This window comes from Panulirus ornatus, chromosome 16, assembly GCF_036320965.1.
Source record: "Panulirus ornatus isolate Po-2019 chromosome 16, ASM3632096v1, whole genome shotgun sequence".
In the NCBI taxonomy this organism is placed as follows: Eukaryota; Metazoa; Arthropoda; class Malacostraca; order Decapoda; family Palinuridae; genus Panulirus; species Panulirus ornatus.
Window position 1 is genome coordinate 50,179,723 of NC_092239.1, and position 13,504 is coordinate 50,193,226.

Genomic DNA, 13,504 nt, shown 5'->3' on the forward strand with positions numbered 1-13,504 from the left:
TTAGCAGTGGATGGAACCATGGGAGCGGAAGTGAAGCAAAGGGTGGGGGAAGGGGCGAAGTTTCTGGGAGCATTGAAGAATGTGTGGAAGGCGTGAACGTTATCTCGGAGATCAAAAAAATGGTATGTTTGAGGGAATAGTGGTTCCAACAATGATATATGGTTGCGAGGCGTGGGCTATAGATAGAGTTGTGCGAAGGTGGGAGGATGTGTTGGAAGTGAAATGTGTGAGGACAATATGTGGTGTGATGTGGTTTGATCGAGTAAGTAATGAGAGGGTAAGGGAGATGTTTGGCAATAAAAAGAGTGTGATTGAGAGAGCAGAAAAGGGTGTATTAAATTGGTATGGTCAAATAGAAAGAGTGAGTGAGGAAACATTGACAAAAAGGATATACGTGTCAGAGGCGGAGGGACCGAGAAGTGGGAGACGAAATAGGAGGTGGAAGGATGGACTGAAAAAGATTTTGTTTGACCGGGGCCTGAAAATACAGGAAGATGAAAGGTGTTCATGAAATAGAGTGAATTGCAACGATGGGGTATACCGGGGGCGACGTGCTGTCAATGGATTGAACCAGGGCATGTGAATCGTCTGGGGTAAACAATGGAAAGTTTTGTGGCTCCTGGATGTGGGAAGGGAGCTGTCTTTTCGGTGCAAAGGCAAAGGGGATAAGAGTGGGTACTCAAATTACAGAGGTATAAGTTTGTTGAGTATTCCTGGGAAATTATATATCAGGATATTGATAGAGAGGGTAAAGGCATGTACAGAGCATCAGATTGGGGAAGAGCAGTTTGGTTTCAGAAATGGTAGAGGATGTGTGGATAAGGTGTTTCCTTTGAAGAATGTATGTGAGAAATACTTAGAAAAGTAAGTGGATTTGTATGTAGAATTTATGGATCTGGAGAAGGCATATGATAGAGTTGATAGAGATGCTCTGTGGAAGGTATTAAGAATAAATGGTGTGGGACGTAAGTTGTTAGAGCCAGTGAAAAATTTTTATCGAGGATGTAAGGCAGGTGTACGTGCTGGAAGAAAGGAAAGTGATTGGTTCTCAGAGAATGTTGGCTCGCGGCAGAGGTGCGTGATGTCTCTATGGTTGTTTAATTTGTTTATGGATGGGGTTGTTAGGGATGTGAATGCAAGAGTTTTGGAAAGAGGGGCAAGTATGCAATCTGTTGTGGATAAGAGAGCTTGGGAAGTGATGCAGTTGTTGTTTGCTGATGATACAGTACTTGTGGCTGATTCGGGTGAGAAACTGCAGAAGCTGGTGACTGAGTTTGGTAAAGTGTGTGAAAGAAGAAAGCTGAGAGTAAATGTGAATAAGAGCAAGGTTGTTAGTACAGTAGGATTGAGGGACAAGTCAACTGGTAGGTAAGTTTGAATGGAGAAAAACTGAAGGAAGTGAAGTGTTTTGGATATCTAGTAGATTTGGCAGCGGATGGAACCATGGAAGCGGAAGTGAATCATAGGGTGGTGGAGGAGGCGAAACTTCTGGAAGTGTTGAAAAATGTTTGGAAGTCTAGAACGTTACCTTGGAAAGCAAAAATGGGTATGTTTGAAGGAATAGAGGTTCCAATAATGTTGTATGGTTGCGAGGCGTGAGCTGTAGATAGAGTTGTGCGGAGGAGGGTGGATGTGCTGGAAATGAGATGATTTAGGACAATATGCGGTGTGAGGTGGTTTGATCGAGTAAGTAATGAAAGGGTAAAAGAGATGTGTTGCAACAAAAAAGAGTGTGGTTTAGAGAGAAGAAGAGGGTGTTTTCAAATGGTTTGGGCACATGGAGAGAATGAGTGAGGAGAGATTGACCAAGAGGATATATGTGTCGGAGGTGGAGGGAACGAGGAGAAGAGGGAGACCAAATTGGAGGTGGAAAGATGGAGTGAAAAAGATTTTGTGTGATCGGGGCCTGAACATGCAGGAGGGTGAAAGGAGGGCAAGGAATAGAGTGAATTGGAGTCGATGTGGTATACAGGGGTTGACGTGCTGTCAGTGGATTGAAGCAAGGCATGTGAAGCGTCTGGGGTAAACCATGGAAAGCTGTGTAGGTATGTATATTTGCGTGTGTGGACGTGTGTATGTACATGTGTATGGGGGGGGGGGTTGGGCCATTTCTTTCGTCTGTTTCCTTGCGCTACCTCGCAAACGCGGGAGACAGCGACAAAGTATAAAAAAAAAAAAAAAAAAAATATATATATATATATATATACATATACATATATATATATATATATATATGGGAGCGGGGGGCTGGTAATCCTCCCCTCTAGTTTTTTTTTTTTTTTAATTTTCCAAAACAAGGAACAGAGAAGAGGGCCAGGTGAGGATATTCCCTCAAAGGCCCAGTCCTCTGGTCTTAACGCTACCTCGCTATCGCGGGAAATAGCGAATACTATGAAAAAAAAAAAGAAATATATATATATATATATATATATATATATATATATATATATATATATATATATATATATATATACCCTTTCTAATCAACCCACCTCCCACTCTTCTCATGCCACAAGCATCTTTTGCGCGCAATCCATCACTGATTCCCTAAATACATCCCATTCGTCCCCCATTCCTCCCCCACTCCCCTTACTTCCATTGTTCTCACCTTTTTCCATTCTGTACTCAGTCTCTCCTGATACTTCCTCACACAAGTCTCCTTCCCAAGCTCACTTACTCTCACCACCCTCTTCACCCCAACATTCACTCTTCTTTTCTGAAAAACCATACAAATCTTCACCATAGCCTCCACAAGATAATGATCAGACATCCCTCCATTTGCACCTCTCAGCACATTAACAACAAAAAGTCTCTCTTTCGCGCGCCTGTCAATTAACACGTGATCCAATAACGCTCTCTGGCCATCTCTCCTACTTACATACGTATACTTATGTATATATCGCTTTTTAAACCAGGTATTCCCAATCACCAGTCCTTTTTCAGCACATAAATCTACAAGCTCTTCACCATTTCCATTTACAACACTGAACACCCCATGTATACCAATTATTCCCTCAACTGCCACATTACTCACCTTTGCATTCAAATCACCCATCACTATAACCCGGTCTCGTGCATCAAAACCACTCATTCAGCTGCTCCCAAAACACTTGCCTCTCATGGTCTTTCTTCTCATGCCCAGGTGCATATGCACCAATAATCACCCATCTCTCTCCATCAACTTTCAGTTTTACCCATATTAATCGAGATTTACTTTCTTACATTCTATCACATACTCCCACAACTACTGTTTCAGGAGTACTGCTACTCCTTCCCTTGCTCTTCTCCTCTCACTAACCCCTGACTTTACTCCCAAGACATTCCCAAACCACTCTTCCCCTTTAACTTTGAGCTTCGTTTCACTCAGAGCCAAAACATCCAGGATCCTTTCCTCAAACATACTACCTATCTCTCCTTTTTTCACATCTTGGTTACATCCACACACATTTAGACACCCCAGCCTGAGTGGGAGATGTATAAAAGAAAGAGACAGAAGGTCAAGAGAAAGGTGCAAGAGGTGAAAAAGACGGCAAATGAGAGTTGGGGTGAGAGAGTATCATTAAATTTTAGGGAGAATAAAAAGATGTTCTGGAAGGAGGTAAATGGAGTGTGTAAGACAAGGGAGCAAATGGGAACTTCAGTGAAAGGCGCAAATGGGGAGGTGATAACAAGTAGTGATAATGTGAGAATGAGATTGAGTGAGTATTTTAAAGGTTTGTTGAATGTGTTTGATGATAGAGTGGCAGATATAGGGTGTTTTGGTCGAGGTGGTGTGCAAAGTGAGAGGGTTAGGGAAAATGATTTGGTAAACAGAGAAGAGGTAGATAAAGCTTTGCGGAAGATGAAAGCCGGCAAGGCAGCAGGTTTGGATGGTATTGCAGTGGAATTTATTAAAAAAGGGGGTGACTGTATTGTTGACTGGTTGTTAAGGTTATTTAATGTATGTATGACTCATGGTGAGGTGCCTGAGGATTGGCGGAATGCGTGCATAGTGCCATTGTACAAAGGCAAAGGGGATAAGAGTAAGTGCTCAAATTACAGAGGTATAAGTTTGTTGAGTATTCCTGGTAAATTATATGGGAGGGTATTGATTGAGAGGGTGAAGGCATGTACAGAGCATCAGATTAGGGAAGAGCAGTGTGGTTTCAGAAGTGGTAGAGGATGTGTGGATCAGGTGTTTCCTTTGAAGAATCTATGGGAGAAATACTTAGAAAAGCAAATGGATTTTTATGTAGCATTTATGGATCTGGAGAAGGCATATGATAGAGTTGATAGAGATGCTCTGTGGAAGGTATTAAGAATATATGGTGTGGGAGGCGAGTTGTTAGAAGCAGCGAAAAGTTTTTATCGAGGATGTAAGGCATGTGTACGTGTAGGAAGAGAGGAAAGTGATTGGTTCTCAGTGAATGTAGGTTTGCGGCAGGGGTGTATGATGTCTCCATGGTTGTTTAATTTGTTTATGGATGAGGGTGTTTGGGAGGTGAATGCAAGAGTTTTGAAAAGAGGGGCAAGTATGAAGTCTGTTGGGGATGAGAGAGCTTGGGAAGTGAGTCAGTTGTTGTTCGCTGATGATACAGCGCTGGTGGCTGATTCATGTGAGAAACTGCAGAAGCTGGTGACTGAGTTTGGTAAAGTGTGTGAAAGAAGAAAGTTAAGAGTAAATGTGAATAAGAGCAAGGTAATTAGGTACAGTAGGGTTGAGGCTCAAGTCAATTGGGAGGTAAGTTTGAATTGAGAAAAACTGGAGGAAGTAAAGTGTTTTAGATATCTGGGAATGGATCTGGCAGCGGATGGAACCATGGAAGCTGAAGTGGATCATAGGTTGGGAGAGGGGGCGAAAATCCTGGGAGCCTTGAAAAATGTGTGGAAGTCGAGAACATTATCTCGGAAAGCAAAAATTGGTATGTTTGAAGGAATAGTGGTTCCAACAATGTTGTATGGCTGCGAGGCGTGGGCTATGGATAGAGTTGTGCGCAGGAGGATGGATGTGCTGGAAATGAGAAGTTTGAGGACAATCTGTGGTTTGAGGTGGTTTGATCGAGTAAGTAACGCAAGGGTAAGAGAGATGTGTGGAAATAAAAAGAGCGTGGTTGAGAGAGCAGAAGAGGGTGTTTTGAAATGGTTTGAGCGCCTGGAGAGAATGAGTGAGGAAAGATTGACCAAGAATATATATGTGTAGGAGGTGGAGGGAAAGAGGAGAAGTGGGAGACCAAATTGGAGGTGGAAAGATGGAGTGAAAAAGATTTTGTGTGATCGGGGCCTGAACATGCAGGTGGGTGAAAGGAGGGAAAGGAATAGAAAGAATTGGATCGATGTGGTATACCGGGGTTGACGTGCTGTCAGTGGATTGAATCAGGGCATGTGAAGCGTCTGGGGTAAACCATGGAAAGCTGTGTATATTTGTATGTGTATATATTTATATGTGTATATATGTATATTTGCGTGTGTGGACGTATGTATATACATGTGTATGGGGGTGGGTTGGGCCATTTCTTTCGTCTGTTTCCTTGCGCTACCTCGCAAAAGCGGGAGACAGCGAAAAAGCAAAAAAAAAAATATATATATATATATATATATATATATATATATATATATATATATATATATATATATATATATATCCCTGGGGATAGGGGATTAAGAATACTTCCCACGTATTCCCTGCGTGTCGTAGAAGGCGACTAAAAGGGGAGGGAGTGGGGGGCTGGAAATCCTCCCCTCTCTTTTTTTTTTTTTTTCATTTTCCAAAAGAAGGAACAGAGAAGGGGGCTAGGTGAGGATATTCCAAAAAAAGCCAAGTCCTCTGTTCTTAACGCTACCTCGTTAACGCGGGAAATGGCGAATAGTTTAAAAGAAAGTTAAGAGTAAATGTGAATAAGAGCAAGGTTATTAGGTACAGTAGGGTTGAGGGTCAAGTCAATTGGGAGGTGAGTTTGAATGGAGAAAAACTGGAGGATGTGAAGTGTTTTAGATATCTGGGAGTGGATCTGGCAGCGGATGGAACCATGGAAGCGGATGTGGATCATAGGGTGGGGGAGGGGGCGAAAATCCTGGGGGCCTTGAAGAATGTGTGGAAGTCGAGAACATTATCTCGGAAAGCAAAAATGGGTATGTTTGAAGGAATAGTGGTTCCAACAATGTTGTATGGTTGCGAGGCGTGGGCTATGGATAGAGTTGTGCGCAGGAGGATGGATGTGCTGGAAATGAGATGTTTGAGGACAATGTGTGGTGTGAGGTGGTTTGATCGAGTGAGTAACGTAAGGGTAAGAGAGATGTGTGGAAATAAAAAGAGCGTGGTTGAGAGAGCAGAAGAGGGTGTTTTGAAGTGGTTTGGGCACATGGAGAGGATGAGTGAGGAAAGATTGACCAAGAGGATATATGTGTCGGAGATGGAGGGAACAAGGAGAAGAGGGAGACCAAATTGGAGGTGGAAAGATGGAGTGAAAAAGATTTTGTGTGATCGGGGCCTGAACATGCAGGAGGGTGAAAGGAGGGCAAGGAATAGAGTGAATTGGAGCGATGTGGTATACCGGGGTTGACGTGCTGTCAGTGGATTGAAGCAAGGCATGTGAAGCGTCTGGGGTAAACCATGGAAAGCTGTGTAGGTATGTATATTTGCGTGTGTGGACGTATGTATATACATGTGTATGGGGGGGGTTGGGCCATTTCTTTCGTCTGTTTCCTTGCGCTACCTCGCAAACGCGGGAGACAGCGACAAAGTATAATAAAAAAAAATAATATATATATATATATATATATATATATATATATATATATATATATATATATATATTTATATATTCATACTATTCACCATTTCCCACGATAGCGAGGTAGAGTTAAGAACAGAGGACTGGGCCTTTGAGGGAAAATCCTCACCTGGCCCCCTTCTATGTTCCTTCTATTGAAAAAATTAAAAAAAAAAAAACGAGAGGGGAGGATTTCCAGGCCCCCTGCTCCCTTCCCTTTTAGTCGCCTTTCCACGACACGTAGGGAATACGTGGGAAGTATTCTTTCTCCCCTATCCCCAGGGATGATATATATTTATATATATATATATATATATATATATATATATATATATATATATATATATATATATATATATATATATATATATATATATATATATATATATATATATATATATATATATATATATATATATATATATATATATATATATATATATATACATATATATATATATATATATATATATATATATATATATATATATATATATATATATATATATATATATATATATATATATATTTATTAAAAAAGGGGGTGACTGTATTGTTGACTGGTTGGTAACGTTATTTAATGTATGTATGACTCATGGTGAGGTGCCTGAGGATTGGCGGAATGTGTGCATAGTGCCATTGTACAAAGGCAAAGGGGATAAGAGTGAGTGCTCATATTACAGAGGTATAAGTTTGTTGAGTATTCCTGGTAAATTTTATGGGAGGGTATTGATTGAGAGGGTGAAGGCATGTACAGAGAATCAGATTGGGGAAGAGCAGTGTGGTTTCAGAAGTGGTAGAGGATGTGTGGATCAGGTGTTTGCTTTGAAGAATGTATGTGAGAAATACTTAGAAAAGCAAATGGATTTGTATGTAGCATTTATGGATCTGGAGAAGGCATATGATAGAGTTGATAGAGATGCTCTGTGGAAGGTATTAAGAATATATGGTGTGGGAGGCAAGTTGTTAGAAGAAGTGAAAAGTTTTTATCGAGGATGTAAGGCATGTATACGTGTAGGAAGAGAGGAAAGTGATTGGTTCTCAGTGAATGTAGGTTTGCGGCAGGGGTGTGGGATGTCTCCATGGTTGCTTAATTTGTTTATGGATGGGGTTGTTAGGGAGGTGAATGCAAGAGTTTTGGAAAGAGGGGCAAGTATGAAGTCTGTTGGGGATAAGAGAGCTTGGGAAGTGAGTCAGTTGTTGTTCGCTGATGATACAGCGCTGGTGGCTGATTCATGTGAGAAACTGCAGAAGCTGGTGACTGAGTTTGGTAAAGTGTGTGAAAGAAGAAAGTTAAGAGTAAATGTGAATAAGAGCAAGGTTATTAGGTACAGTAGGGTTGAGGGTCAAGTCAATTGGGAGGTGAGTTTAAATGGAGAAAAACTGGAGGAAGTGAAGTGTTTTAGATATCTGGGAGTGGATCTGGCAGCGGATGGAACCATGGAAGCGGAAGTGGATTATAGGGTGGGGGAGGGGGCGAAAATTCTGGGAGCCTTGAAGAATGTGTGGAAGTCGAGAACATTATCTCGGAAAGCAAAAATGGGTATGTTTGAAGGAATAGTGGTTCCAACAATGTTGTATGGTTGCGAGGCGTGGGCTATTGATAGAATGGTGCGCAGGAGGATGGATGTGCTGGAAATGAGATGTTTGAGGACAATGTGTAGTGTGAGGTGGTTTGATCGAGTAAGTAACGTAAGGGTAAGAGAGATTTGTGGAAATAAAAAGAGCGTGGTTGAGAGAGCAGAAGAGGGTGTTTTGAAATGGTATGGGCACATGGAGAGAATGAGTAAGGAAAGATTAACCAAGAGGATATATGTGTCGGAGGTGGAGGGAACGAGAAGAGGGAGACCAAATTGGAGGTGGAAAGATGGAGTGAAAAAGATTTTGTGTGATCGGGGCCTGAACATGCAGGAGGGTGAAAGGAGGGCAAGGAATAGAGTGATTTGGAGCGATGTGGTATACCGGGGTTAACGTGCTGTCAGTGGATTGAATCGGGGCAAGTGAAGCGTCTGGGGTAAACCATGGAAAGCTGTGTAGGTATGTATATTTGCGTGTGTGGACGTATGTACATACATGTGTATGGGGGTGGGTTGGGCCATTTCTTTCGTCTGTTTCCTTGCGCTACCTCGCAAACGCGGGAGACAGCGACAAAGTATAATAAAAAATAAATATAATATATATATATATATATATATATATATATATATATATATATATATATATATATATATATATATATATATATATATATATATATATATATATATATATATATATATATATATATATATATATATATATATATATATATATATATATATATTTCTTCTTCCACACACTTTACCAAACTCAGTCACCAGCTTCTGCAGTTTCTCACATGAATCAGCCACCAGCGCTGTATCATCAGCGAACAACAACTGACTCACTTCCCAAGCTCTCTCATCCCCAACAGACTTCATACTTGCCCCTCTTTCCAGGACTCTTGCATTTACCTCCCTAACAACCCCATCCATAAACAAATTAAACAACCATGGAGACATCACACACCCCTGCCGCAAACCTACATTCACTGAGAACCAATCACTTTCCTCTCTTCCTACACGTACACATGCCTTACATCCTCGATAAAAACTTTTCACTGCTTCTAACAACTTGCCTCCCACACCATATATTCTTAATACCTTCCACAGAGCATCTCTATCAACTCTATCATATGCCTTCTCCAGATCCATAAATGCTACATACAAATCCATTTGCTTTTCTAAGTATTTCTCACATACATTCTTCATAGCAAACACCTGATCCACACATCCTCTACCACTTCTGAAACCGCACTGCTCTTCCCCAATCTGATGCTCTGTACATGCCCTCACCCTCTCAATCAACACCCTCCCATATAATTTACCAGGAATACTCAACAAACTTATACCTCTGTAATTTGAGCACTCACTCTTATCCCCTTTGCCTTTGTACAATGGCACTATGCACGCATTCCGCCAATCCTCAGGCACCTCACCATGAGTCATACATACATTAAATAACCTTACCAACCAGTCAACAATACAGTCACCCCCTTTTTTAATAAATTCCACTGCAATACCATCCAAACCTGCTGCCTTGCCGGCTTTCATCTTTTTTTTTGCGACAAAGTATAATAAAAAATAAATATAATATATATTATTATTATATTATATTATTATACTTTGTCGCTGTCTCCCGCGTCTGCGAGGTAGCGCAAGAAAACAGACGAAAGAAATGGCCCAACCCCCCCCCCCCCCGTACACATGTATATACATACGTCCACACACGCAAATATACATACCTACACAGCTTTCCATGGTTTACCCCAGACGCTTCACATGCCTTGATTCAATCCACTGACAGCACGTCAACCCCGGTATACAACATCGCTCCAATTCACTCTATTCCTTGCCCTCCTTTCACCCTCCTGCATGTTCAGGCCCCGATCACACAAAATCTTTTTCACTCCATCTTTCCACCTCCAATTTGGTCTCCCTCTTCTCCTCGTTCCCTCCACCTCCGACACATATATCCTCTTGGTCAATCTTTCCTCACTCATTCTCTCCATGTGCCCAAACCACTTCAAAACACCCTCTTCTGCTCTCTCAACCACGCTCTTTTTATTTCCACACATCTCTCTTACCCTTACGTTACTCACTCGATCAAACCACCTCACACCACGCATTGTCCTCAAACATCTCATTTCCAGCACATCCATCCTCCTGCGAACAACTCTATCCATAGCCCACGCCTCGCAACCATACAACATTGTTGGAACCACTATTCCTTCAAACATACCCATTTTTGCTTTCCGAGATAATGTTCTCGACTTCCACACATTCTTCAAGGCCCCCAGAATTTTCGCCCCCTCCCCCACCCTATGATCCACTTCCGCTTCCATGGTTCCATCCGCTGCCAGATCCACTCCCAGATATCTAAAACACTTCACTTCCTCCAGTTTTTCTCCATTCAAACTCACCTCCCAATTGACTTGACCCTCAACCCTACTGTACCTAATAACCTTGCTCTTATTCACATTTACTCTTAACTTTCTTCTTCCACACACTTTACCAAACTCTGTCACCAGCTTCTGCAGTTTCTCACATGAATCCGCCACCAGCGCTGTATCATCAGCGAACAACAACTGACTCACTTCCCAAGCTCTCTCATCCCCAACAGACTTCATACTTGCCCCTCTTTCCAAAACTCTTGCATTTACCTCCCTAACAACCCCATCCATAAACAAATTAAACAACCATGGAGACATCACACACCCCTGCCGCAAACCTACATTCACTGAGAACCAATCACTTTCCTCTCTTCCTACACGTACACATGCCTTACATCCTCGATAAAAACTTTTCACTGCTTCTAACAACTTGCCTCCCACACCATATATTCTTAATACCTTCCACAGAGCATCTCTATCAACTTTATCATATGCCTTCTCCAGATCCATAAATGCTACATACAAATCCATTTGCTTTTCTAAGTATTTCTCACATACATTCTTCAAAGCAAACACCTGATCCACACATCCTCTACCACTTCTGAAACCACACTGCTCTTCCCCAATCTGATATCTGATATATATATATATATATATATATATATATATATATATATATATATATATATATATATATATATATATATATATATATATATATATATATATATATATATATATATATATACATATACATATATATATATTTATATATATATATATATATACATATTTGGAGGTGAGTTTGAATGGAGTAAAACTGGAGGAAGTGAAGTGTTTTAGATATCTGGGAGTGGATCTGGCAGCGGATGGAACCATGGAAGCGGAAGTGGATCATAGGGTGGGGGAGGGGGCAAAATTTCTGGGAGCCTTGAAGAATGTGTGGAAGTCGAGAACATTATCTCGGAAAGCAAAAATGGGTATGTTTGAAGGAATAGTGGTTCCAACAATGTTGTATGGTTGCGAGGCGTGGGCTATGTATAGAGTTGTGCGCAGGAGGATGGATGTGCTGGAAATGAGATGTTTGAGGACAATGTGTGGTGTGAGATGGTTTGATCGAGTGAGTAACGTAAGGGTAAGAGAGATGTGTGGAAATAAAAAGAGCTTGGTTGAGAGAGCAGAAGAGGGTGTTTTGAAGTGGTTTGGGCACATGGAGAGCATGAGTGAGGAAAGATTGACCAAGAGGATATATGTGTCGGAGGTGGAGGGAACGAGGAGAAGAGGGAGACCAAATTGGAGGTGGAAAGATGGAGTGAAAAAGATTTTGTGTGATCGGGGCCTGAACATGCAGGAGGGTGAAAGGAGGGCAAGGAATAAAGTGAATTGGAGCGATGTGGTATACCGTGGTTGACGTGCTGTCAGTGGATTGAATCAAGGCATGTGAAGCGTCTGGGGTAAACCATGGAAAGCTGTGTAGGTATGTATATTTTCGTGTGTGGACGTATGTATATACATGTGTATGGGGGGGGTTGGGCCATTTCTTTCATCTGTTTCCTTGCGCTACCTCGCAAACGCGGGAGACAGCGACAAAGTATAATAAAAAGAAAAAATAATGTATAATATATATATATATATATATATATATATATATATATATATATATATATATATATATATATATATATATATATATATATATACATTATCTATTTATTTTCCTATGTCGCTGTCTCCCGCGTTAGCGAGGTAGCGCAGGGAAAAAGACGAAAGAATGGCCTAACCCACCTACTTACACCTGTATATACATACACGTCCACACGCGCAAATATACATATCTATACATCTCAATGCACACATATATATACACACACAAACATATACATATATACACATGTACATAATTCATACTACCTGACGTTATTTATTCCCATCGCCACCTCGCCACACATGGAATAACATCCCCCTCCCCACTCATATGTGCGCGGAAGAGCTAGGAAAAGACAACAAAGGCCCCATTCGTTCACACTCAGTCTCTAGCTGTCATGTAATGATGCACCGAAACCACAGCTCCCTTTCCATATCCAGGCCCCACAGAACATTCTATGGTTTACCCCAGACGCTTCACATGAACTGGTTCAATCGATTGACAGCACGTCGACCCCGGTATACCACATCTTTCCAATCCACTCAATTCCTTGCACGCCTTTCACCCTCCTGCATATTCAGGCCCCGATCACTCAAAAACTTTTTTACTCCATCTTTCCACCTCCAATTTGGTCTCCATCTTCTCCTCGTCACCTCCACCTCTAACACATATATCCTCTTGGACAATCTTTCCTCACTCATTCTCTCCATGTGACCAAACCATTTCAAAACAGCATCTTCTGCTCTCTCAACCATACTCTTTTTATTTCCACACATCTTTCTTACCCTTATATTACTTACTCGATCAAACCACCTCACACCACATATTGTCCTCAAACATCTCATTTCCATCACATCCACCCTCCTGCGCAGAACTCTATCCATAGCCCACGCCTCGCAACCATACAACATTGTTGGAACCACTACTCCTTCAAACATACCCATTTTTGCTTTCCGAGATAATATTCTCGACTTCCAAACATTTTTCAAGGCTCCCAAAATTTTCGCCCCATCCCCACGCATTAATTCATTTCTGCTTCCATGGTTCCATCCGCTGCCAAATCCACTCCCAGATATCTAAAAGAGTTTACTTCCTCCAGTTTTTCTCCATTCAAACTTACCTCCAAATTGACTTGACCCT